Source organism: Hyperolius riggenbachi, chromosome 5 (genome assembly GCF_040937935.1).
Source record: "Hyperolius riggenbachi isolate aHypRig1 chromosome 5, aHypRig1.pri, whole genome shotgun sequence".
NCBI classification, from domain to species: Eukaryota; Metazoa; Chordata; class Amphibia; order Anura; family Hyperoliidae; genus Hyperolius; species Hyperolius riggenbachi.
Window position 1 is genome coordinate 272,406,189 of NC_090650.1, and position 27,946 is coordinate 272,434,134.

At 43.3% G+C, this 27,946-nt stretch overlaps 1 protein-coding gene across 4 annotated transcripts in view; it reads right to left on the bottom strand.

Annotated features, from left to right (window-relative positions):
• Nucleotides 1-27,946, bottom strand: part of ATXN1 (ataxin 1) — a 439,823-nt gene that overhangs the window by 406,431 nt on the left and 5,446 nt on the right. The window contains exon 1 of one of the 4 annotated variants that reach the window (XM_068236933.1): nt 26,671-27,213. The exons of 1 other annotated variant lie outside the window; for it this stretch is intronic. The gene's annotated coding sequence lies outside the window, so the exon portion shown is untranslated. Of the gene's footprint in view, nt 1-1,997; nt 2,043-22,461; nt 22,697-26,670; nt 27,214-27,946 lie in introns of those variants that run through there. 2 more of the 4 variants (XM_068236934.1, XM_068236937.1) reach the window with 2 other exon arrangements.

Consider the following 27,946-nt stretch of genomic DNA (forward strand, 5'->3'; position numbering starts at 1 on the left):
GTCCACCCCAGGTGGAGGGGTGATCTACCCCTTTTTCTGATCTACAGAGAGCGACTTCTTATCCCTGAGTGAGGACAGGTCTAATCTCCTCACCTGCCTATACAGTGGTTGCATATGTGGTAACCCACGCTTGTGAGTATACTTTTCTCACTGATTATCCTTACTTTATTTTTGCATAACATACTACACTATATCAGGCTCTAGGTTTCTCTAAATTTTAATCTGAAGCAATAATCAGCCTGCGTTATTATTACTCCCCAATAACTGCCTGGTCTACAAACAAGACATCCCTTCAGTGTACAGCATGTGTGATTCCTTGCCCAAACAAACTATATCACGGTTTTGAACTTTTCATTCTCATGTTAACAGTCTTAGCGTTATTAAAGGCTTCTTTCTACATGCCCGTTTTTGATTTCTAAAAGTCTTTTTTACAAATCAAAAGATCAGACAAATTCATAATTAAACTTCAGTGACACGTCTTAGCTTAAGAATATAATGAAGTGATAAATGCACATGTTCACCCATTCTAAGCTTAGTTACGCAGGTTAGAAAGACGGGGGTCCGAAAAAGTGGAGGCGATGCCCATAGCCACCAGAATCTGTATTTCACCCCATGGCAGTGGCACTTGTGCATACAGTATGTGCCTTTCAGTGAAAAGTATTAGGGCTCATTTCCAATAGGAGCCGCAGCCATTTCCAATTTGGCCCCGGCTACCCGTTGTGCTCTGAAGACGCAGCCCTAATCGGTTTATGTTGCAAGATTACATTATGTTGCAAGATCTATAAACAGAGGTGTGGCAGTACAGTAGTTGAGTAGAAGAGCTGAAGAAACAAGATGCTGGGGACAAGGACTCTTCAATCAAGGCTTCAAGCAGGCCTTACAGCAGTCGTCTAGCAAGGCAGAAGAATGGAAAGAAGACTTCTAGTAAATTAGAAGAAGCGGCAGATGAGGCACAGGTCCTGTAGATGGAGCCTGAAAAGGTCTAGTAACATTATGGACTCCCAATGAACCCTTTGCTGTAAAAAGAAGTTCACAGTCTTGCCCATTCCCTGAGTGGTGGTGGTACAGTTGATGATTTGATAGAACTCTGTGAACTCCCCTACAATCACAACAAATAAAAAATCCTTCATATTTGGTTGGTGCCATGTTCAGGCCCGGATTTGCATCAAAGGAGCCTATAGGCACAGATGTCCTGGCACCCTAGACTTTTCTCTCCATGAACCTACAACCTCCCGCCGAAGTGCACCACAAGTGTGCTGGCTAGACCAGCTGTCATTTCTCCCTAACTCCCCCAGCCCATCACAGCTACAGTCAGGTGCCCCTTACCTTTCCATCAGACGCCTGTAGGCACGTGCCTACAGTGACTTATGGTAAATCTGGCCTTAGCTTTGTGCCAATTTGTGCTGCAAAAATCAGGATTTGCGATTTCATTTGAAGAGAATAGCATTTATTTTTCCACAGACAATAGCATCACCCAGCCTTCATAGAACAGCCTACAGGAATGAAACCGGGGTGGTTGGATAGTGCTGTGTTTGTGCTCATTTGTGCTGCAAAATAATCATTCTATCTTTTCTAGTTTTTGAGAGATTGAAGATTTTTTTTAAAAAGGACAAACGTTCATTCAGCCCCCCTACAACAGTGCAAAGGCTGAGTGAACTTTTGACCTTTCTATCTTTTATTGTTTTTGAGATATTCAAGTTTTTATAATGAGAATTTTGCAGCACAAATGAGCACAAACACAACACTACCCAACCATACCAGTTTTATGTCCGTAGGCTGTTGTTTAGGGGCTGGGTGATGTTATTATCTAGTTTAAAACAAAGGTTATATTATCTTCACCTAGGAAAGCAGCAAAAATCTTAATTTTTGCAGCACAAATGGGCACAAACATAGCACTAACCAAACATGAGTAAAATGTTTATTTGTGCTGATGGGAAGGGGGGGGGGGGGGGGGTAGCTCCACAGACCTATTAGATAGTACTATACTCTCGACTCACACTATTACACCATCTCTCCCTGGGCATCAGAAGTGGAGGAACGTTCCTTGCCTCTTAACCCTTTAGGTTGGTAAGGGATAATCCATCGCTGAAGGACTTAGCTGGTTCACCAAGATCATCACAAACTGAAGAACAATGCAGAACATTTGGTAAATGATACAACAAATCCAGCATATAATATATATTCTTAAGAAGCAAAGGTTTTCATGTTATACTACATCATGTGGGTAGCTGAAACTTTGTAAAAGAGCGCAGGAAAACTGAATAGCAAGTGTGCCACTGTGTGATTTTTCCCACGATTTGGCAATTCAAACTCTTTTCCTGCCGAGTTTTTTCTCCTGTCAGAAATCACAAATGGGCTGCACACCCTACTGATCCTGGCAACATTTTGGTAGTGGAAATGGAAGGAAACGCAATGCCTAGTGGAAAGGGACCCTTAGTGTTTACACTTACATATATGCACTCACTAAAAGTCACAGTACACTGAGGTGGATGTATGTATATACATCTGTTATTTCCTAAAGCATAAGTGCTCAATATAGGTACTGATACTATTGTCTACTATAGTAAAAATACATGTATTAGGAGCACACAGGTAGACACTGCCAAACAGTGACAGAAGAGGTTCTCAATGCAAGAAAAGGACCTTGCGATGGACCAGGTAATTGTGCTTACGCGGTGACCGCGGTATTGCTGCCTGAATCACATGATTCAGTTGGCTTCATACCGGTAGTAGGGGCGCTCCAGGTGGTGCCCAACAATTTACGTTTTCCAATGCTGCAAGCAATGGCTGTGTCACCTAATAATTTCTTATTGGCTCCTGAATTGAGCAGACCGGCGTGTCATTTCCTCATGCGTTTGTCTACCCCATCAGAGGTATAAGTACTACAAATTACAAACATGCACATTTAATATTGGATATCTGTCGGCTCTGTAATTTGACACCTAGTAAATTCTAGTCTGTCCTCTGAAATAAATAAAATGCCAACAACCATTCCCCATTAATATTTCCAGTGCCTGATCATCTGGTTGTCATGTGACTCTCCTCAGTGCTACGAACAGCCAGTCTGTCAGCTTTGCTATCAGTTAAACTACAGTTACATTAGTGTGAATGTGTCACTACCACTGAGTGAGCATCAAACCATGTATTTTGTGTGTCTCCATCCTAAACCACATGTATGTGAAGACAGTAATTGCCAGTGACTGTCTCTAGTGCAGATGTCACGCATGCATTGCAAGTGCATGCAGTAAGTAGCTGTGGGCTGTATGTGGCTTTCTGGTATTCTGCTTTGTGTATGCAATAAAAATATTCATAAAAAAGCAAAGAAATAGCAAACAAAAGATGCACTGGGGTCCTGGAGTGAAACAGCAAACATTGTCTATGGCTGCCAGCCAACTAAAAAGACTCCTGAAAGCTCCAGGAGAAGGCAAATTCGAACTCTAACCTTCTGTACAGGAACACAGGCAATATGAATTATGGTGGCCATACACGGTACAATAAAAACATTCGATTTTCCCGTTTATTCGATCTAAATGATCGAATTGAATGAAAGTTGGAAATATTTTTTTTTTCGATCAAGAAATTCGAACGATTATCCCGTTTTTTCTGGAAAAATGATCGGACATGCTGGAAAAATCTTTATATTCGATCTAATGGGATAATCGAACTAAATTATCTAATTGAAAAATTGTACCATGTATGGCCACCTTAACTCTTAATGTTGTTACAACTGCTTTTCTGTGTGAGCTAAATGGAGAGAGCTACCAGGATGATGCAACATGCTCAAAAGAATTTCCAGTATTTAAAATGGAGCTGGAAACACATGAGCTGTAGGACTCTAACCAAGATAACTAACATAATTGCAGGTTCCTGTATACTGTATATACAGCCACACATATAAACAATATATGGCATCTGGCTGAAAGTGTCATGTTTGTATCCTTCACCAAATGTGTATCAAGGCCCTTATGAATAAAAGTCATCTGGAAGATGTTTTGTAATTACCCATAGAAGCTAGAGCTCTGTTTTCTAGTTGCACCAAAAATTAACAAGAACTCTCTCAATTACAAACAGCTCTTGCATGAGGCTAAAGTATTCTCTGTATCATCACGCAAGTGCAGTTATGAAAAAGCCACTCCCAGCTCCCCCCTCAGCCTCATTAACTGCTTCCCCCAATTTACACCATGGTATAATCTGAACAGCCTTTGATTACATGCCTGGCACAGCTCTGTACTGGCCACTTGGATTTACTGCAGAAAGCCTCTCTGATGCTGGGTACACAAATTACGTTTTTCCGCTCGATAGATGGATCCGGTAGATAATTCCAGTCATGTCCGATATTCCTTCCGATCAATTCTGCGCTCGATTTCTCATAGAAGTGAATGGAAAAAGATAAGAAAAACGAGCGAAGATAAGAGAATCGAGCGCAGAATCGAGCAGAAAATACAATGGCCCCCACAGTCACCAGATCTCAACCCAATAGAGCATCTTTGGGATGTGCATCCCACAAATCTCCATCAACTGCAAGATGCTATCCTATCAATAAGGGCCAACATTTCTAAAGAATGCATTCAGCACCTTGTTTAATCAATGGCACGTAGAATTAACCACCCTGGCGATTTTTTTGCGGCGCTCGGCCACGGGTGGGTTTTTTTAACCTATTTTTTTTTTTATCGTGTACCTAGCCTAGCGCTAGCTACATGACTACCCCCCCCCCCCCCCCCCGCGACATCCCTCCCACCCCTCCGATCATACCCAACAGGAAATCCTGCTCTGAACGGGATTTCCTGTTATGGCTTCCCTCTTCGCCATTGCGACGATCGGAATGTCGTCATCGACGTCATGACGTTAGGTGGAGTCCTGATCCACCCCATAGCGCAGCCTGGCCGTGATTGGCCAGGCTGCGCTGAGGGTCGGGGGGGGGGGGGGGCTCTTTCGCGGCGCATAGAGCCGGCGATCGAACTAAACACGCAGCTAGCAAAGTGCTAGCTGCACGTTTAAAAAAAAAAATTTGTAAAAAAAAAGACCCACCAGGGGCTGAGCAAACCACCGCAGTGGTAATGGACGAGCTGAGCTTGTCCATACCACTAAGGTGGTTAAGGCAGTTCTGAAGGTGAAAGGGGGTCAAACACCGTATTAGTATGGTGTTCCTAATAATCCTTTAGGTGAGTGTATACCTTGTAAGTACAGCTATCCTTTACAGTCTAACACCAGGGAAATTAAGTATAACATTATTAACATCATTATTGTAACAGGTTCTCCAATCCAGTAGTCACCAACCTTTCTCGGCCCAATGACTATTTGCGTGTATGAAATTTTTCCCAAAGACCGGGAGTGGGGCGGTTGGAATCCATGGGTCCCCTGAACTGCCTCTTTCTAGCTACTACCCATGCTTTTCCTTTTGAATACTGGCACTGTTCACACCGCCCATGGTGAGATGCAGTGTCATGTAAAAAATGCGCCCAAGTGTATTTTCAATTGGTGGAGATGGGCGGCCCCATTCACTTGTAGAGGCCACCATGGCCAGCAGTGGTGCTGAGCTGCGTACACTGCTACTTGTATGAAAAGGCCCTTATTATTATTGATTTATAAAAGAGCAAACATATCCCTTATCACTAACAATACATGAACATTTCATATTTAAAGTTTTGTTTCGGCCTGAATGTGTGCTGATAAGAGTGGAAGATCTGGAGCTAAAGAACAGAAGTAGCCAAGAAACCTGATCAGGAGTAACCAGCAGTCAGTACTTTAACCACTTGAGGACCGCCCCCAGCCGATGGGCGGCGGCAAAGTCCGGGCCCAAACGACCGCAATACGCCCATCGGCGGGGGCGGCTGCGTGGGTGGCTATGCGGCGATCGCGTCATTCGTGACGCGATCAGCCGCCGGGGACTGGCTCCGCCCACCGCTCGTAGTAACCCGCCGGCCGTTCGGAAGCGCCGGCGGGTTACTAGCACCCGGATCGCCGCATGGAAATAGTATAATAGGCTTTGTAATGTATACAAAGCCTATTATACTGGCTGCCTCCTGCCCTGGTGGTCCCAGTGTCCGAGGGACCACCAGGGCAGGCTGCAGCCACCCTAGTCTGCACCCAAGCACACTGATTTCCCCCCCCCTGCCCCCTGATCGCCCACAGCACCCCTCAGACCCCCCCCTGCCCACCCCCCAGACCACTGTTTGCACCCAGTCACCCCCCTAATCACCCATCAATCACTCCCTGTCACTATCTGTCAACGCTATTTTTTTTTTTATCCCCCCCCCTGCCCACTGCCCCCTCCTGATCACCCCCCCACCCCTCAGATTCTCCCCAGACCCCCCCAGACCCCTCCCCCCCGTGTACTGTATGCATCTATCCCCCCTGATCACCTGTCAATCACCTGTCAATCACCCGTCAATCACCAGTCAATCACCCCCTGTCTCTGCTACCCATCAATCAGCCCCTAACCTGCCCCTTGCGGGCAATCTGATCACCCACCCACACCAATAGATCGCCCGCAGATCCGACATCAGATCACCTCCCAAATCCATTGTTTACATCTATTCTCTCCTCTAAACACCCACTAATTACCCATCAATCACCTATCAATCACCCCCTATCACCACCTGTCACTGTTACCCATCAGATTAGACCCTAATCTACCCCTTGCGGGCACCCAATCACCCGCCCACACGCTCAGATTGCCCTCAGACCCCCCTTTATCAATTCGCCAGTGCAATATTTACATCTGTTATTCCCTGTAATAACCCACTGATCACCTGTCAATCACCTATCAATCACCCCCTGTCACTGCCACCCATCAATCACCCCCTGTCACTGCCACCCATCAATCAGCCCCTAACCTGCCCCTTGCGGGCAATCTGATCACCCACCCACACCAATAGATCGCCCGCAGATCCGACATCAGATCACCTCCCAAATCCATTGTTTACATCTATTCTCTCCTCTAAACACCCACTAATTACCCATCAATCACCTATCAATCACCACCTGTCACTGTTACCCATCAGATTAGACCCTAATCTACCCCTTGCGGGCACCCAATCACCCGCCCACACGCTCAGATTGCCCTCAGACCCCCCTTTATCAATTCGCCAGTGCAATATTTACATCTGTTATTCCCTGTAATAACCCACTGATCTCCTGTCAATCACCTATCAATCACCCCCTGTCACTGCCACCCATCAATCACCCCCTGTCACTGCCACCCATCAATCAGCCCCTAACCTGCCCCTTGCGGGCAATCTGATCACCCACCCACACCAATAGATCGCCCGCAGATCCGACATCAGATCACCTCCCAAATCCATTGTTTACATCTATTCTCTCCTCTAAACACCCACTAATTACCCATCAATCACCTATCAATCACCACCTGTCACTGTTACCCATCAGATTAGACCCTAATCTACCCCTTGCGGGCACCCAATCACCCGCCCACACGCTCAGATTGCCCTCAGACCCCCCTTTATCAATTCGCCAGTGCAATATTTACATCTGTTATTCCCTGTAATAACCCACTGATCTCCTGTCAATCACCTATCAATCACCCCCTGTCACTGCCACCCATCAATCACCCCCTGTCACTGCCACCCATCAATCAGCCCCTAACCTGCCCCTTGCGGGCAATCTTATCACCCACCCACACCAATAGATCGCCCGCAGATCCGACATCAGATCACCTCCCAAGTGCAGTGTTTACATCTCTTCTCTCCTCTAAACACCCACTAATTACCCATCAATCACCCCCTATCACCACCTGTCACGGTTACCCATCAGATTAGACCCTAATCTGCCCCTTGCGGGCACCCAATCACCCGCCCATACCTCAGAACGTCCTCAGACCCCAGCCCTGATCACCTCGCTAGTGCATTGCTTGCATCTATTTCCCCCCTCTAATCACACCTTGAGACACCCATCAATCACCTCCTGTCACCCCCTAGCACACCTACCCATCAGATCAGGCCCTAATTTGCCCCGTGTGGGCTCCTGATCACTCGGCCAAACCCTCAGGTCCCCCTCAGACCCCCTTCCGATCACCTCCCCAGTGCATTGATTGCATCTATTTTCCCCTCTAACCGCCCCCTGAGACACCCATCAATCACCTCCTGTCACCCCCTAGCACTCCTATCCATCAGATCAGGCCCAAAACATCCTGTCATCTAAGAGGCCACCCTGCTTATGACCGGTTCCACAAAATTTGCCCCCTCATAGACCACCTGTCATCAAAATTTGCAGATGCTTATACCCCTGATCAGTCATTTTGAGAAATTTGGTTTCCAGACTACTCACAGTTTTGGGCCCGTAAAATGCCAGAGCAGTATAGGAACCCCACAAGTGACCCCATTTTAGAAAGAAGACACCCCAAGGTATTCTGTTAGGTGTATGATGAGTTCATAGAAGATTTTATTTTTTGTCACAAGTTAGCGGAAATTGATATGTATTGTTTTTTTTTTCACAAAGTGTCATTTTCCGCTAACTTGTGCCAAAAAAAAAATCTTCTATGAACTCACCATACTCCTAACAGAATACCTTGGGGTGTCTTCTTTCTAAAATGGGGTCACTTGTGGGGTTCCTATACTGCCCTGGCATTTAAGGGGCCCTAAACCGTGAGCAGTAGTCTAGAATCCAAAGGCCTCAAAATGACCTGTGAATAGGACGTTAGGCCCCTTAGCGCACCTAGGTTGCAAAAAAGTGTCACACATGTGGTATCGCCGTACTCAGAAGAAGTAGTATATTGTGTTTTGGGGTGTATTTTTACACATACCCATGCTGGGTGGGAGAAATCTCTCTGTAAAAGGACAATTGTGTGTAAAAAAAAATCAAACAATTGTCATTTACAGAGATATTTCCCCCACCCAGCATGGGTATGTGTAAAAATACACCCCAAAACACATTATACTACTTCTCCTGAGTACGGCGGTACCACATGTGTGGCACTTTTTTGCACCCTAAGTGCGCTAAGAGGCCAAAGTCCAATGAGTACCTTTAGGATTTCACAGGTCATTTTGCGACATTTGGTTTCAAGACTACTACTCACGGTTTAGGGCCCCTAAAATGCCAGGGCAGTATAGGAACCCCACAAATGACCCCATTTTAGAAAGAAGACACCCCAAGGTATTCCGTTAGGAGTATGGTGAGTTCATAGAAGATTTTATTTTTTGTCATAAGTTAGCGGAAAATGACACTTTGTGAAAAAAAACAATTAAAATCAATTTCCGCTAACTTGTGACAAAAAAAAAAAATCTTCTATGAACTCACCATCCTCCTAACGGAATACCTTGGGGTGTCTTCTTTCTAAAATGGGGTAATTTGTGGGGTTCCTATACTGTCCTGGCATTTTAGGGGCCCTAAACCGCGAGGAGTAGTCTTGAAACGAAATTTCTCAAAATGACCTGTGAAATCCTAAAGGTACTCATTGAACTTTGGGCCCCTTAGCGCAGTTAGGGTGCAAAAAAGTGCCACACATGTGGTATCGCCGTACTCAGGAGAGGTAGTATAATGTGTTTTGGGGTGTATTTTTCCACATACCCATGCTGAGTGGGAGAAATATCTCTATAAATAGACAATTGTGTGGAAAAAAAATAAAACAATTGTCATTTATGGAGATATTTCTCCCACCCAGCATGGGTATGTGTAAAAATACACCCCAAAACACATTATACTACTTCTCCTGAGTACGGCAATACCACATGTGTTGCACTTTTTTGCAGCCTAACTGCGCTAAGGGGCCCAAAGTCCAATGAGCATCTTTAGGCTTTACAGGGGTGCTTACAATTAGGCACCCCCAAAATGCCAGGACAGTGAACACACCCCACAAATGACCCCATTTTGGAAAGTAGACACTTCAAGGTATTCAGAGAGGGGCATGGTGAGTCCGTGGCAGATTTCATTTTTTTTTGTTGCAAGTTAGAAGAAATGGAAACTTTTTTTTTTTCTTTTTTTTGTCAGAAAGTGTCATTTTCCGCTAACTTGTGACAAAAAATAAAATCTTCTATGAACTCACCATGCCTCTCACTGAATACTTTGGGATGTCTTCTTTCCAAAATGGGGTCATTTGGGGGGTATTTGTACTATCCTGGAATTTTAGCACCTCATGAAACCTGACAGGTGCTCAGAAAAGTCAGAGATGCTTGAAAATGGGAAAATTCACTTTTGGCACCATAGTTTGTAAACGCTATAACTTTTACCCAAACCAATAAATATACACTGAATGGGTTTTTTTTAATCAAAAACATGTTTGTCCACATTTTTCGCGCTGCATGTATACAGAAATTTTACTTTATTTGAAAAATGTCAGCACAGAAAGTTAAAAAAATCATTTTTTTGCCAAAATTCATGTCTTTTTTGATGAATATAATAAAAAGTAAAACTCGCAGGAGCAATCAAATAGCATCAAAAGAAAGCTTTATTAGTGACAAGAAAAGGAGGTAAAATTCATTTAGGTGGTAGGTTGTATGAGCGAGCAATAAACCGTGAAAGCTGCAGTGGTCTGAATGGAGAAAAAGGCTCTGGTCCTTAAGGGGCGAAAAGACTGTGGTCCTGAAGTGGTTAATAAATCCAGTAAATAAATTTTATTTAAAAAAAAGAAAATGTTCTCATAACAGGTACGCATATGGGACTGCAAAAGCACAACCACTATCTCAGCAAACCTCACAATGGTCTGCTATAATCTAGGCAACCATTACAAACTTTTGAACCTAAAGAACTGACATTCCATATTGTCCGACTGATAATTTTAAATGACTTTTGGTAAAAATTGATCGAAATTTAGAGCAGGCATGTTGGGCCATAGATTTCTGGAAGATTCTATCCCTATGAATCTGGCGGAATCAAACTGTAAAATCTCTATTTGTGTGGCTACTTTTAAGGCAAGGCTCCAAGAGTTTAATCTTACATTATCTGTGACAAAGAATATTACAAAACGATTACACATGTGGCTGTCGAGCTGCTTTGGAACAGGAAGTTTTTAGCATGCCCTACCTGGGAATGCTGGGAATTTCTGTTCTACAGCAGATGGGAAGCTACAGGCCGCCCACAACCGTTTAAAGCTAGTACAAATATAAAATGCAATCAAGCTTTAATTGTTGCACTGGGCACATGCAGGGATCGTTAACAAAAATAGAGATGACTCCCATTTCTTGTGCTCCATAATCTAGATTATGTAACAGCCTTCCAGGGTGTTTATATTACTAGAGAAAAGCCTTTCCTCTCAGGCTCACAATAGTTTACATAGCGTCACTGAGAACAGTGCTTTATGTCTGCTTCTTGTGCATGTTACATATTTATGCATCCATTTACTGGTGCTGTGCTTCTGAACATTGATAAAAATCTTATGAAGAACGCTATTGCTGTGTAGGAGCGCCTGTTTCCCAGGTTAAATTTACACCTTAAGGCAGGGAGCATGTGTCGCGTGTATCGGAGTCGCATGTGTTTTGACGTATAGCGTAAAAATACGTGCAGAATACCATACAATGTAAGTCTATGGGCGCACAAAAATTGCACTGGTGTGCATTCTCCAATGCAATTTTATGTGCATTTTAAAATTGCACAGCAAGTTCCTTTCTTCCCATCTGGTACACGATTTGTGGACAGAAGTGTAAAAAGAAGGTGGTGGTGGTGGTAGTAGTAGTAGGCGTGCGTGCGTATCAATTAACAGAATTATTTTTTAAACCACCAGCAAGCAAAAAAATACTCAAATTATTATAGATAGTACTTATTCACCATCTTTAGGGTACTTGTTTAATAGTTAAATGCTGCAAATTTATTTTAAAAAAATTAAAATTATGTCCTAGGAGATAACTCCGTATAGGCCAATATCAATAAACAAAACCAGAGACAAACTAAAGAAAAGATGTTCTACATCCCTGGGGCTTCCTCCAGCCTCATACGCACGGATCGCTCCCACGCCGCCGTCCTCTGCTGCTCGTAGCTACGAGAACCGGCTCTCCGCTCTTCCGTCAGTCGGAGCCAGTCTAGCATAGGAGGAATGCGCTCTTTGCAGCCGCTGGAGAGATACGTAGAGGGCGCACTTCTTCTGCGTAGCTGGCTCTGATGACGTCAGTGACGGGAGTCGGTTCACATAGTTGCAGGCAGCGGTGGATGGCGGCGTTGGAGCGATCCAGGCGGATGGGGCTGGAGGAAGCCCCAGGTATGTATTAAATCTTTTCTTTAGTTTGTCTCTGGTTCCCTTTAAGTATAATAAACTTAAATATCACATTGGTGATATGTTGGTTTCTCATAGGCAACAGGTGATTTTTCTCTGGGGAAAAAGTTAAATCAAGTTTTGATCGGTTCTACATAAATCAAAATCAGAAATTCTAGTTTTCTTGAACAATTCTTACTCAGTTAGTGCTGGGCCCAATGAGCATTAAAGCTGACCTGAGCCGGGTCTAAAAGTAAATTTAAAAAAAAAAAAAAGTGTCCATTACTTCCTCTCCCCGCCGATCCTATGCTTTTGAATCCTGTAGTTTCATTTTGTGACCTTTGGGGTCACGACGCTGGAGAAGCAGCGTCTATGCTCTCCTCTGAGAGCACAGAGCTGTTTAATGTCAGGGGGGCGGGGAGAGGCGGGAGCAAGCAGAGGAGAGCCTGTTAGAAGGCTCTGATAGGCTGGTAAGGAGCGTTCCTATCCAGCAGTGGGATGCCCCTTCCCTGTTAATTTGCCGACATCAGAATGCCGGCAAATTCCGGGGAGCTAGCAGCGAGCAGGGCACACAGAGGCATGTCCAGCAGATGGGAATGAACCTCGGTGTCCCATTTTTAGATTTAGAAAACACCTTGGGTACTTTTTAAGCTGCGTATACACTTGTTAGCATCAGGGGCGTAGCTAGAGATCATGGGGCCCCATTGTAAAAAACTTTTTAAGCAATGCCACCTGCCCCTACTCTATGGGTATGAGGTAACTAGACAATTTAATTATCATGCAATCAACACTGGATATAGCTCATGGGCAGTAAGAAAGTCAGAGGATGGAGAAACACAAGCAAGTTAATGGCGAATACATTGAGGACCCACTGGGCCTCCTGTGCTCCAGGGCCCCATAGCAGCTGCTATGGCTGCTCTTGCTACGCCCCTGGTTAGCATAGTAAATGGTCAGTAATTACAGTACCTGATGTTGATAATTACCCCAATGCCATAATGCCCCACTGGCCATTTGATCAGATTTCAGTAGAGATTTGATCAAATATCCCTCTGCCCACCGCAGACCCACTCTCAAGTACCCCCACCTGCAATCCCACTACTCCAGGCTGCTTGACTTCCCAGAGAATGGTCTTTCCCAATCAGTATTTGCTCAACAAAAGAGTGCTCATGTTTTTGTGCATAAACTTTAGTAAAAACAGTAAAATCTAGTCTACCATTGTATCTCTTTATATTACAGAGTTCACATTGGTTTAGAAAAAAAAAGCTGCAGGTAAGTAAGTTTGTGCTATAGAGCTCCTGGCACCAAACACAATGCCATGACAGGTGGATGGTCTGTCGTGTACTACAAAGCAAACATTGTGGGGGGTATACAGCAAGTGTCAGAGGGGCACATGTTGGGCACAAGGGACCAAGCCAGTAAGGATAAACTAAATATAAGGGGAGCACCAATGTTTACTTAATCAGGGTAACTTATTTTTTCTTACAAGGTTCTATAAAAGGTATTGTATAAAAAAAAAAAAAGAAAAAAAAAACTCACAAGATTACATAATCATGAACATTAGTCACTTGATTTTAAGCCAAAAATGTTATTCACTAGCAAACACAGTGAGACACACCAGAAAAGCTCCCCAAACGCTAAAGGTTTCAAAAGCTCTTCCCAATGTAATGCTATGGGAGTTTTTTTACAAAACCTCATCGCTCCAGTGTGCATAGACACATAGAATAACATTAGCAGGAGGTTTCAAGAACTCAAAACGCTCAGAAAAAAACTCTTCTGGTGTGCACCAGGCCTTACATTCTATAATGTCCCCTAAACAGTTTCATTTAGATATGCTTAGCAATGGTCATGGCAGCTTTAAAACTACCAACCACTAGAGATGGCCGAACATCAAATTTTCGGTTTGCGAACATCGAGCGCGAATTTCCGCAAAAATTTGCGGGCATTATACACTTTAATGGCAGGCCGCCGACGGTTAATAGCAAAGCCCCTTTAAGTGCTAGAAACACCAAATTTGCTGGGTATGTGGAGGTGAACAGTGGGTACAAGAGGAAAAAAAAAATCAAAGATACCTTATAGTTTTTGAGAAAATAGATTGTAAAATAGCAAAGTAACTGCACTAAAATGACAGATAATGTATTAACATGTATATAAATGTAATTTTTTTTTATGTTCAGAGAGTGGGAATTTTTTTTTTAAAAAGACGTGGGGTGCCCCCTCCCGAGCCTCTTTTACCCCTTGTCCCCCATGCAGGCTGGGATAGCCAGAATGTGGAGCCCCGGCGGAGTGAGGCATCGCACCCCGAGCTATACCAGCCCGCATGGTCTATGATATGGGAAGCCCATCCGAAGCCCTTGTCCACTCCATGGACGAGGGGCGCTTCCCCACCTCCAGTGCCCCAGGAGGCGGTGGGGGCCAACGACGCCCTGGGGGGGGGGGGGGGGCACTGGGGGTGTTGAGTTCATGATGGCATCTGGGAGTCACCTTTAAGAAGGGGACCCCCAGATGCCCACCCCCCTCCCAGGAGAAATGAGTATAGGGGTACACAGAACCCCTTACCCATTTCCACAAAGGGTTAAATGAAATAAAAAGAAAACAATGAAAAAAGTCCTTTATTTTCTTAATTAACCATATACTTACCTGTACCTTTTTTAAGAAAATGTTCCCATGCCAATATCCTCTGAATTCTACCATGCCAATATCCTCTAATCTTGCGAGCTTCACCTAGGTTGAAGATCAAAGCGTCGCCGCCACACACCGCCGCCAGCTCCAGGGTGCCAGTGGATGAGGGGGCGACAAGTGCAGTGTGCGGGGAGGTGAGCGGAAAGCTGCGGAGGAAGACGGAGGGAAAGCATCTTTGAGGATGCTTTGAGCTCTGCTATACTCTATAGCAGAGCTTGGCGGCAGGGAGTGGGAGTTGTTGATCTTCAATCAAGGTAAAATAATTTTATTTTCATTTTATCCTGCCTAATAAAAAGCCCATGAATCTACGTCCATGGGCTGCGTCCGTGTCAGGCGCTGAGTGCACAGGTGCGGAGCTGCGGTTGTGTGCATGCACGTTCGGGCTAACAAGGGCACTCGCACGGCTGACGTGGCTACTAGTGCCCGTTTTTGAAACAGGTCTAATTGGATTGTACAATATAATACTCTACTACAGGGGTCTCAAACTCAATTTACCTGGGGGCCGCAGGAGGTAAAGTCAGGATGAGGCTGGGCCGCATAAGGAATTTCACAATTGCGGCGCATCGCCGCCTCTGCCCGCCCCTCTCACTCTTCCTTCAAATGTGGGGCGGGGAGAGCTGGCGATCCGTGCGGCGATTGACGTCAGGAGGGGCAGAGCTGAAATGGCAGCGGATTGCCCCCGGGCGATTTGGGGGCTCTGCAGCCCTCGTTTAGCGGCGGGGATGCGGCGGATTACTTGGGAGCGCTGAAGCGAACTATAAGGAAGCTTTTGCAGGCGAGGGCCACAAAATATTGTATCGAGGGCCGCAAATGGCCCGCGGGCCGCGAGTTTGAGACCCCTGCTCTACTACTATTAAACACAGAAATGTGTCTTACTAGTACTTTTAGTCAGCCTGGTTTAGAACTGGGATAAGTACAGGCTGTTACACCACATGCAGCTATGACACTCAGCTCTCTAAAATCCCACTTATTTCCCAAAACAACAGCATTCTACGCCACTGGAAACCTGTCACATGGCATGCATGAACTCCTTCAGCAACTTTACAACTGGGCAGTATGGGGGCCAATGCATTTTCAAATAATGCTCTTGGGGGAAAAAAAGGGGGGGGGGCATTACGATGTGATTTTAAAGGAAGGTTTATGTTCTATACTAAAAATGGAGAGGTGTGGCTGTACTATATCTATTATTGTTTTCTCATTTCTCTTCTGAATGTCTGTGTGTAAAAGTGTATTTTCAGTTAACCCTTCCCCATTATATAAGCTACCTATGGTAGTAACAGTAAAACCACTGTGGTTATTTTTTATAAAAAAAAATAAAAAAAAATATATGAATATTAAAAATCACCTATGTTTGTAAAACCTCCCATCTTCCATAATCCTTTGCAACATTATTCCACTCTCTATGGCTGCAATGGGTGATACTACTACTGATTTAGTTATGAAAGGCTGACAAATATAGACATAGTCAAGGGTTCTTCCTACTTATAGCATGCAGCCTCCTCCCCTTCCTGTCTGAAGCAACAGCTGGAAAGACTGCATTCTCTGGCCATTATTTCCTGGGTCATTTGTACGGACAGCAGTCAGGTCAGGCAGCTGTCAGAAACATTCCTGATTTACATTGACTGGGGCAGACATGCCTGAATTAAAGGATACCCGAAGTGACATGATGAGATAGACATGTGTATGTACAGTGCCTAGCACACAAATAACTATGCTGTGTTCCTTCTTTTTTCTTTCTCTGTCTGAAAGAGTTAAATATCAGGTATGTAAGTGGCTGACTCAGTCCTGACTCAGACAGGAAGTGACTACAGGGTGACCATCACTGATAAGAAATTCCAACTATAAAACACTTTCCTAGCAGAAAATGGCTTCTGAGAGCAAGAAAGAGATACAAAGGGAATTTCTTATCAGTGAGTGTCACACTGTAGTCACTTCCTGTCTGAGTCAGGACTGAGTCAGCCACTTACATACCTGATATTTAACTCTTTCAGACAGAGAAAGAAAAAAGAAGGAACACAGCATAGTTATTTGTGTGCTAGGCACATACACATGTCTATCTCATCATGTCATATGTCACCTTAAGTATGGGGATAGCTACAAAACAAGCAACTTTTCATTTTTTGCCCAGTTAAAAAATCTGGAGGGGCTCTGAGGGCTGCAGAGATGAGCGACAAGACTCTCTGTGAAAGAAAAATGGCATGCAGCTAAAATGCCCACGTGGTTCCTACAACAAAGTTATCAGAGGAGAATATGCTATGGAAGCTGGGTTAATGCTCAGAGCCCAAGAATCTCTCCACCCTTACTACAGTGTGCGAGGAGAAGAAGTGTATAGCGAACTAGCAAAGACCCCAGGCCACTGTTGCTGAAGCCAAGATACTAGGCCTCAAAACATACTCTTCTCACCTATGCAGACTTTCTACAGTGTGTTAGATGGAGAAGTGTGTAGTGAACTAGCAAAGAAACAAGGACACTATTGCTGAAGCCAGGATGGTAGGCCTCAAAACATACTCTTCTCACCTACGCTGACCTATGCTGGCCACAACGCAATCTTTTTCAACTACAAACTGTAAAACGATTGCAAAAAGAATATTAAGTGATTGTATGAATATTTAAAATGATTTGATATACCAATTATTTTACTTTCATCTTTAGATAATTTTTAGCCCTTAATATCAATCATAATATAAAGATATTTAAATCTACTGTATTTCAGTTCACAAACCATGTGACATTTTGTCTAATTGAATGTCTAACTTGGCAAATAAAATTCACAGTATATGGCCAGTTTTAATCTTCCTGAGATACATTGCAGGTTGAAGACTATACATCGAGGGATCAATTTATAAAACCACGAGAGAGTCAGTGATATCTTCCCATGCATTTATCATGGTACTTATAAAACCGTGAGAACTTAGCATGCATTTATTGTGGTATTTATAAAGCCATGAATATCACAGTGATAACGTCTTTATGCATTAAGTACAGTATTTATAAAACCACATGAATCACAAACATTTATCATGAAATTTATAAAAGTATGAAAAACTCCACTTCCCATCCACATAACTTCACATCCATTTATTAAAACAACGAGAATCACAGAGGTAACTTTTCTATACGTTTATTGGGGTATTTATAAAACCATTAGAATCACAGTGATAACTTCTTGTGCATTTTTTGTGACATTTATAAAAGCATAAACTTTTTTTTTTTTTTTTTTTTTTTTTTTGTAGTTATAAATCTTTAAAGAGAAACTCCGACCAAGAATTGAACTTTATCCCAATCAGTAGCTGATACCCACTTTTACATGAAAAATATAATGATTTTCACAAACAGACCATCAGGGGGCGCTGTATGACTGATTTTGTGCTGAAACCCCTCCCACAAGAGGCTCTGGTACCTTACGGTACTCTGGGCAAACTGCCACAATGTAACAATGACACACACAGGAAATGGCTGTTTATAGCTGTCTGTTAAAGCCAGAACAGCTACATAATCTGCCCACAGTAACAATGTCACCATGTAATACATGTCAGAATGTGAATCTGGGAGAGGAAAGATTTTACAATGAGCAAACTCTGACTAAATCATGTATACATAATTATTGTAAAAATTAAGCACCTTTTTATATTAAATTATTTTCACTGGAGTTCCTCTTTAAGTATCACAGTGATAGCTACTTGTGCATTTTTTGTGGTGTTTATAAAACAATGGGAATCAGTTGTAACTCCTCCATGCACTTATGGTATTTATAAAACCATGAGTATCCCAGTGATAGTTTCTCATGTGTTTATCATGGTATCTATGAAACCATGGGAATCACAGTGATAACTACTCATGCATTTATTGTGATATTTATAAAACTACGATAGATAAAAGCACAGCAATAAACAGCAACATTAAAGAAGCCATTGCATTGCATTGCAATGGCTTACTGCAGTGATGTTATGGCACAAACAAGGGATGATAATGGCGTAAAGAACAGTGATACGGCAGCAGGAAAAGTAACACCTCTGTAAGGGCCTGCTTCCACTACATGCAGATTGGATGCAGAAAAATGAATGCCTATGGGGAAATCTGAATCAGAAAAATCGCGTTTAGTGGAAACAGGCCCATAGACATTCATTGGAGTCAGTTTTTCTGCATCCAATCTGCGTGTAGTGGAAACAAGCCCTGACACTTACAAATGTGTGACCATTACTTTATAAATAGCAGTAACAGAAGCAACACAGAAAATGCAGTGATCAATAAGTATCCATGCATTATTCTTTTATAAATCTGCTGCTTAGTAATAATAAATACAGGTGTATAGGAGCACCTATGCAGGCACTATCAACCCGAGCACATACCGCTAGTAAATTTTTATTAAGGCCAGAGTCACACTTAGTAGAATCACATGAGTTTTCCAATATGTTCTATGGGGAAAACTAAGGGCCAATGTGTTTATTGTATATGGAGCCTGTCAGCCTACTACAGCACTCACAGCAGAGCATCTGGCAGGGCAGCAGCCAACAGGAACAGGCACTAATTGCTGATGTGCATACAAGCAGTCACATACTAACTGCTGATGTACAGTTTATACAGACAGTCACATACTGATTGATGATGTATGGTATATACTGTACAACCAATCACATACTATCTGCTGTTGTATGGTATATACAGTATAACAGTCACATACTAACTGCTGATGTACAATATATACAGGCAGTCGTATACTAACTGCTGATGTACAGTATATAAAAGTAGTCACTTACTAACTGCTGATGTAAAGTTGATATAACCAGTGAAATACTACCTGCTGATGTTCAGTATATACAACCAGTCACATACTAATTGCTGATGTATGGTATCTACAGTATAACCAGTCTAATAAAGACTGCTGATGTATATACAACCAGTCCCATAATAGCCGCTAATGTATATACAACCAGTGACATGCTAACTGCTAATATATCTACAACCAGTGACATGCTAACTGCTGATGTATATATAACCAGTGGCATACTCACTGCTGATGTATCTACAACCAGTGACATGCTAACTGTTGATGTATACTCAGTTACATACTAACTGTATCTACAACGATATATCTACAATGAGTGGCATGCTAACTGCTAACATATATACAACCAGTGACATACTAACTGCTGATGTATATTTAACCAGTGACGTACTAACTGCTGATGTATATACAACCAGTCACATCTGCTACAACCAGTGACATACTAACTGCAAATGTTTTTATGGAGAGTAATGTACTAACAGCTGTTGTAACTGCAACCAGTGACATACTAACTTCTCACATATGTACAGCCAGTCATATACTAACTGCTGATGTATATACAACAAGTCATATACTAACTGCTGATGTATATACAGTCAGTCACATACTAACTGCTGATGTATCCACAACCAGTCACATACTAGCTGCTGATGTATCTACAACCAGTCACATCTGCTTCAGCATGTGACTAGATGCCTGAGCAAAATACAGGTTCTCTTAACCAAAAATGAAAGTTCCAAATTTAGAAAATTAAGTCATATCTATATAGAAAGCAGAAAGACCTCACAATATTTCTTTCTAAATAAGTCTAAAGGCAAACAGCAATTAAACAATGCAATTTTTTTGCAGAATCTATCTATCTATCTATCTATCTATTGTATTTATATAGCTCCAACATCTTCTGCAGCGCTGCACAGATATATAGATATATTGTATTATAGGGTAACTGTACTTCCTCCTGACTCATTTCAGACAGGGTTCCCTTGAATATCTGCACTTTGATTTTGCTAAGCACCTAAAAAGCCTGGAATACACTTACACATACCAGCTACGGAGTACTAAGCATTGTGCTTCTAATCTGAAGTTAGGGCTGGTTCACACGGGCGTCTGCTGAGCTTTCGCTTGGCATTGCGTTCAAACGCCAGCGTTTAAAAGCTAGCTTTTGAAGGCTTTTGCGAAGCGTTCAAGGCTAGCAGTTCTGGTCTCTGCTATTGTTTCCTGGCGTTTACCGCCTCTGAAAGCAGCATGTTGCTTTCGAGACTAGACGCAACGCTGGGATCTACCGCCAGGCTTTCATGAAAGCCTGCAAAAGCCAGCTCTTAACGCTCCCATTCACTTGCATGGGATGGCAGTAGATCCCAAAAAACGCGGTGTCTGAAACGCCGCATTAAACGCCACAAAAACGCCCGTCTGAACCAGCCCTTAGGAACCATTGACATTTGAAAAGGCCCATGTCACTAAGTAGACTATAGGCCTGCAGAGTTACTGATACAATGTTATAAAAGATCTTAGCATATAATCAGAGATGATTGTAGCTTTTTATACAGTCACACATAAGATTATGAAGTGATAATGAAAGTTCTTGAAGTGTTCTGCAGCTGAAACTTGTGAAAAAAAGAAAGAAAAATACCAGGAATAAAGATACATTTTTTCCCTATTCATCACCATAACTGGTCTATTAAACACATCTTACCACCAGCAAAAGACAAAACGCACACACACACACTTTTGTGACAACACTGCTTTCGGCCAACACACTAAATTTTAAATACAGTAGAATCCCTCTATAGTAATCTCCAAGAGACTAGGAAAAGTGTCGTAGTAGTTTACTATATCATAAGTTTACTATATCAGAATTGGTCACACATTGTAAATTTATACATATGCAGTTGCTGAGAACTGAGAAATGAGTTTACTATATCAGATATTACTTTAACGAGGTGTGTGTGTGTGTGTGTGTGTGTGTGTGTGTGTGTGTGTGTGTGTGTGTGTGTGTGTGTGTGTGTGTGTGTGTGTGTGTGTGTGTGTGTGTGTGTGTGTGTGTGTGTGTGTGTGTGTGTGTGTGTGTGTGTGAGCATGTATGTATCTCACGATACACATACAAAGTAGTATGACCAATACAGAGGAGCTTAATTCCTGATTTCTCCCACCTTATAAATATCATACACACGAACATCAACGCTGTGTGTGTTTTACACATATATACAGACACGTACACTGGTGTGACGCTACTTCTGCATAACATGAAGGAAAATATATGAAATCACCAGGCTATACTCCTTAGCATGTAGCAGCTGACAGAGCGACGCTGGGAGATGCAGAGTTAACCAGCAACACAGAGCCAAACAGAAAGAGGTCACTGGGCAGGAACGACAGATTTTCACAGCCTGTTTGAAATCACACTGGACCCTCGTCTCATTTCTAGGAACAGGTTCATATATACATGAACCTCTCTTCTCTTTGTAGACGGCTTTAGGCCCACTCTAGAGCAAGGCCTGTTTCCTGGGAAACCATGGAAACCCCCCATAGAGCTGGCAGTGACAGTGTGATATGAACAGGGTTCAACAGCTTTCTAAGCAGCAGCATTTATACTGCACTACTTACTGGCTGGAAGAGATTAGCATGCACGCCAGCAAAACAACACATTTTACAAAGCAAATATGAATAGCCCGATTCTTAGACCTAAATAGAATGCACTATTTGCTAAATAACAGGAAATCACTTGCAGGAAACCTTTGCCAGACCGTATTACATACATTGTAACGCTAGATCCTAACAATCAATGCTGTTCCATATTTAAATCGTAATCACTAAAACACAGCAAAGCGCAAGAAGACAACAAAACGTAAACATTTACCTTGCCAGTAGGATTCATGTACAGACATTTGTCTGGGTACAGGTGTTTAGTCCGTGGCTGACAGAAGCCTTTAGGAACTCAAAATTGGCTTGACAACTTCATCCACACTCTTGTTTCCCAAAATCTGTTCATTCTAATACACGTCTGTCCTTGCAAAGCTAGGCAGCATTTCCCCTAGCTGAGCTTTCCCCGAGGCCCTGTCTCCTTTCACACACACTGCATCCTCCTCCCAGCTACGCCTGACTCACTGTACTCACCCACTGGGAGGAGGGAGCTTCCACTACACTACACACAGCTCTTTCACTATGCTTACTCACTGAGCTGCTTCACCTATATACTACACAGACAGTTGTAAAAGCAGGCCATCAGTCTTCATACACACTGTAGATGATAAACCACAACCTGTGCACACAAACCTATTGTCATGGCAAATAGATGGATGTCTGGTTAAAGAACCCCCTTAATGCCTCTGCTTTATGGAAAACACAGAAAAAGTTCTTAAACAGACTGTGTAAAAGTATTATGTTCATCATATATACAAAAAAAAATATGATCTATAATTGGGTGCTAGTGCATTACAGACATTGCCTTTTATAAAGCTCTAAACTGCTTTATTTTATTTTGATGATTCTGAAAATGGTAGTAATTTTTACTGATATTTTATTATTACCTAACCTAATCCTCTTCTCAAACTGACCCTCCCTCTACCGATGCCCAACACTAATCTACACCATGTGCCGCAATCTACATCGATATCTGCGCCACCTTGGCTGCTGCACTCTCCCTCCTGCGCTGCCTATTACCATTATTTATTGGATGCAGACACTTCCCAAATTACCCCCTGGTCGCTGCTAGAGCTACAATTAACGTTGTGGTCTATGCAGCGCCCATTTTACCACTCAACACACCGGCATCCAAAATTACTCGCTTTAGGTTTTCTGTCCTCACAAGTTTGAACAGATGGCCACAGAAAAACTTACATTGTACTCATCTAAATCTTATCTTTTAGCGCACTTCCACACTGAGTCCGTTGCATTGTGTTGCAACGGACAATATCAGTGTATTGCAAACGCAATACAATGATATTCCTATGCGGTAAGTGCAGCGGGTTCAGATATTGCTTGGTGCGTCTATTTGGCTAAGCTGTTATCTTATCGCAACGTAACTAACTCGGTGTGGAAGGACTCTAAAGGTGCCAATCAATGGTACAATTTTGATTGTACAATCTTACCACATCTGTGAAATATGAGTGACTACCTTAAGTATCTATTCAAAGTATATTCACTCAGTATACTTTTCTACTATAGATTTAATTAAACCATACAATAAGTATTGTATCATTATTGGGTCGGAGCAGTGCTTTTCAGCGCTGCTAGATTTGGGCGCAGCGGGCGCCTCCATAGACTACAATAGGATTCATTCCTATTGCAGCGCTCAGTGAGTAGTGTCGGCTCCGTCAGAGGACGGAGCCGAGGTTGCTTAAAGTGAACCTAAAGTCACCCGAAAAAAAATTAGATTAACTCACCTGGGGCTTCCCTCAGCCCCCTGCAGACGATCGGTGCCCTCGCAGCTCCGCAATAGCTCCCCCTATGCCGCAATAGCAGCATAGGGGGCGATATACAGGCTGGGAACGCGAACAATCACTCACGTTCCCATGCCTGTCGCCCGGTGACGGCCAAACCGGAAGTGCTCGCCGGCGGGTCCTGGGACATCGGAGCGGAGCTGCGAGGGCACCGATCGTCTGCAGGGGGCTGAGGGAAGCCCCAGGTGAGTTAATCTCATTTTTTTCGGGTGACTTTAGGTTCACTTTAAAAACATAATAATTCGGCCTCCAGAAATCGCTGGAAGCCAAATGATTTCATTCCCCCACTATCCATGGCGGCCTGGAGGGGGAATAGTAATTAAAACGGCCCGGACTTGTGCAGAAGCAGGATCAGCCATATACCGCTGTATCCTGCGCCCAAGTCTACCGGCGCCAATTTCAAATGTACTCTTATTGGGTACCTTAAAGGACAAATGAAGTGAGAGGAATACGGAAGTTGCCATATTTATTTCCTGTTGAACAATACCAGTTGCCTTGCCGCCGTGCTGATCTTGTTGGCTTCAGTAGTTTCTGAATCACACCAGAAACAAGCATGCAGCTAATCTTGTCAGATCTGACAATGATGTCATAAACACCTGATCTTCTGCATGCTTGTTCAGGGTCTATAGCTGAAAGTATTAGAGGCAGAGGGTCAGCAGGATAGCCAGGCAACTGGTATTGCTTAAAAGGAAATAATTATGGCAGCCTCCATATCCCTCTCACTTCAGCTGTCCTTTAAGTATACATTGAAAGTACTGTATATGCACTCAGTATACTCTTCTACTACATAGATTTGGTAAACTCATACAATCAGGATTGTACCATTAATGGGCACCTTAAATTCAGCCTTCTGTTATGAATATTCCAGTTCTCGGCACACGGTATGCATACACCAGATGGGCTCAGGGAGTACTTGCATTTGTCACAGGTTATCTGTTATAGGATGTTTTAAGACTTAAAAAAAATTATAAAACCCATATCAATAAAACTTACTAAATATTTTAATACATGAAGCAATGTTTAAAAAGACTTTCTACATAATGTGTGGTTTATACCTAAATAATGCAAAGCAGTCAAGTGGTATGTGAGATGATGTTTCTCACAAAAAAGATATTAGCATCTTTTATAAAGGGGTACAGGCTGCAAGAACATCGGCAAACACTGAACTAAGAAACCGCATGTGGTCACTGAATGATGTCATTGCAGGCTAATGTTATAATTCACGGGAATACGATAATGCATTCATCCTAAGCACAGCGTTTCTGGATCATTCATAAATATTTTGGAAAGGTCAGCAACGCTGCATATAAAGTGGCTGAGGTGGAGTGAGCAGGATCGTACTGTTCTCCAGGAGGGCAGGGTGGGAGTCCTCTGTTCGGCACCATGAGGTGGAGCACACTTTTCATCTAGTGCTCCAGGCCAGACTTCATATCGGCCCAACATTTTAGGCCCTAAAGTGTCCAGGAATGCAACTCTCAACTTTTCTGTCAGATATAAAAACAACTAGTGCCTTTCTTCAGCAAGAATGCCTCGATTTTCAACATCTGGTATGCATATCTTAAGGTACACCAAAAAGGGCTCAGAAGGCACTTGAGATTACAAGTTTAGAAATTAAAAATTGGGTGTAAACAAAGCTGAATAAATGTATAAGTGAATGTCTAGAAAGCATTTACAGACAATTACAGAGTATTCCTATTATATACATGCCAAGGGGTCATTGGAATGATGTTGCCCACAACAGCAACCGCCATTTATAAAGTCTGAACATAATACCGTAGAGAAACACTGTTTCAGATAAATGTAAATTGGGCCTACAGACACAGATAGATGTGTGTTCTGTAGTAAAGCAAACCTAGTTTTCACAACATGACTTCTCCAAAGGCTGCTAATCTGTAAAATGGTTATACAATACACAACTTGGTTTCTTCTAGTGATGAAGAAGACTTGTGTACAATACACAAGGTGCAAACAGCTTGTCCTAATATGTAGTCTTCAAATAGAAACTCTAGTAAATACAGAGCCAGAAGAATCAAATATTTATGTGTAAGAGTGTTTATAAATAAATAAACCCTGTCAGACTGAGCTTTTGATGGCCAGAGACAATGAAAGGAGGGGATATTAGAAATAATAGCGGGATGGAAGGTAGGCAGCGGTAATGTGGCACCAGGTGGTCTCAGCAGACTGATAGATCAGACGGCAGGAGGAGGAGGGGATTGACAGAGGTGACATAAACGTGCAGTCAGTCGCCTCTCTCGTGTACACACACTACACACACGTAGGCTCTCCCTATACAGACAGCTCTCAGCACCCCATAGGGGAGTACAGGCTGCACAGATCTCCCCTATACTATATGTGTATAGTACACTCTATCCCAATGATGGATTAAGATGAAATGGAGCCCTAGGCTAGTAACTTTGATTCATTCTGATGGTCCTTTTAGCAATCTGAGGTGGGAGATGGAACAGAGAAAGTGGTAGTACGGCCCCCTGACACCCATTAGGCCCCAGACACCTGCCTAGGTTACCTAGTCGTTGATTCTGCTTACTGCACAGGCTTTTCCAGCTCAGGAAGGGTTAAAGCACACTGACAGGCCCATCACATCCACAGAAAAAAACAGACACTATTACCTAATCATCAAGGCGACCAGCTCGTCCACCAGCCTTGTTAGGAAGCATAGTGAAGCAATGTATGAGCACAAGAGAGAATATGTCCGTAGCTCCTCCGGATGATCACACTTGGCTGCTGCTTCTTCTGTTTCAGGGCATGCAAAGCAGGAAGGGAAAGCCCAGCCTCTGATCTCTTCTAGAAATAAGAATATCCACAGGAACACGTCTTGTCTGATGCCGGATTTCCACGAAGAGAACGAGCAATGGACTTACTGTAAAGTGCAGTAGGGAGAGCTTGTTGGCTGAAGAGGGTGTCTGAGCTGTTGCGTTTTGTGTGTGTGTGTTGTCACTGTGCCCCCCCACCCCTCTGGCTGAGACAGGCTTGTATGTCTCCTCTACTGTAGTAGAGATGATGTCTGCAGTAGAGCTCTCTGCCTCTCTCTCTCCAATATGTAAATGTGTAATAGAAGCCAAATATGGAGCAGTTGGCTGCCTCTGCAACAGCTCAAGGATCCTACTTCATGCAAAAGGGAGGAGGGGGGGGGAGAGTGTGTGGAGGCAAGGCAACACTTTGGCGGACAGCCAAGGCAGCCACACAGATTATTGCATACGCACAACACAGCCGGGGCGGGCTCATTTAACCCTTGCCTCATCACTAGTACTATGCACTCGTGTGGCAGGCAGCTGCTTCCCGTGCATGCCTCGCTGCAGCTCTGCAAGAAGCCCGCGCCACACTGTATGCTGCGCGGCTGCCATTCATCTCCCGGCTCTGGAAAGCGGAGGGAGCAGCATGAGAAGTTTGTGGAGTGCGTGCGTTTGATCAGAGCAGGGTGTGTTCTGCTGAGGGAAAGACAGAGGGTGGAGGAGAGTCACGGAGAGGAATTGCGAGGCAAGCCAAGCTCAATGTCCACAGGGATGAATTGTGCGGACTTGCGTGGCAACGTCATTTAGGAAATCGTATTGGGTTTAACTCTTGCGGGCCGAGGCGAGCCAGGACTTGCACGACAAATAAAGGCGCAGACAGATAGCTGTTTAAAGGGACAGTTATCTCCAGCTAATAACCAGACTGTAACCTGGCAGTTTGTTAAATGCAGACCTCTATAGCAAAATTTGTAACTTGTATGCTATCCCTGTCCTAATATGCATGCATTGATAATGCGAAAGTATAGTCGTAATGCACGCAATGCCATAGCGAGGGCTATGACTGAAGAGACCAGTCCCAAATTAATGAGTTTGCAGGAGGTGACTACTCTGCCCAGAGCCGGGACAAGGTCCTCCAGCACCCAAGGCTGAGACA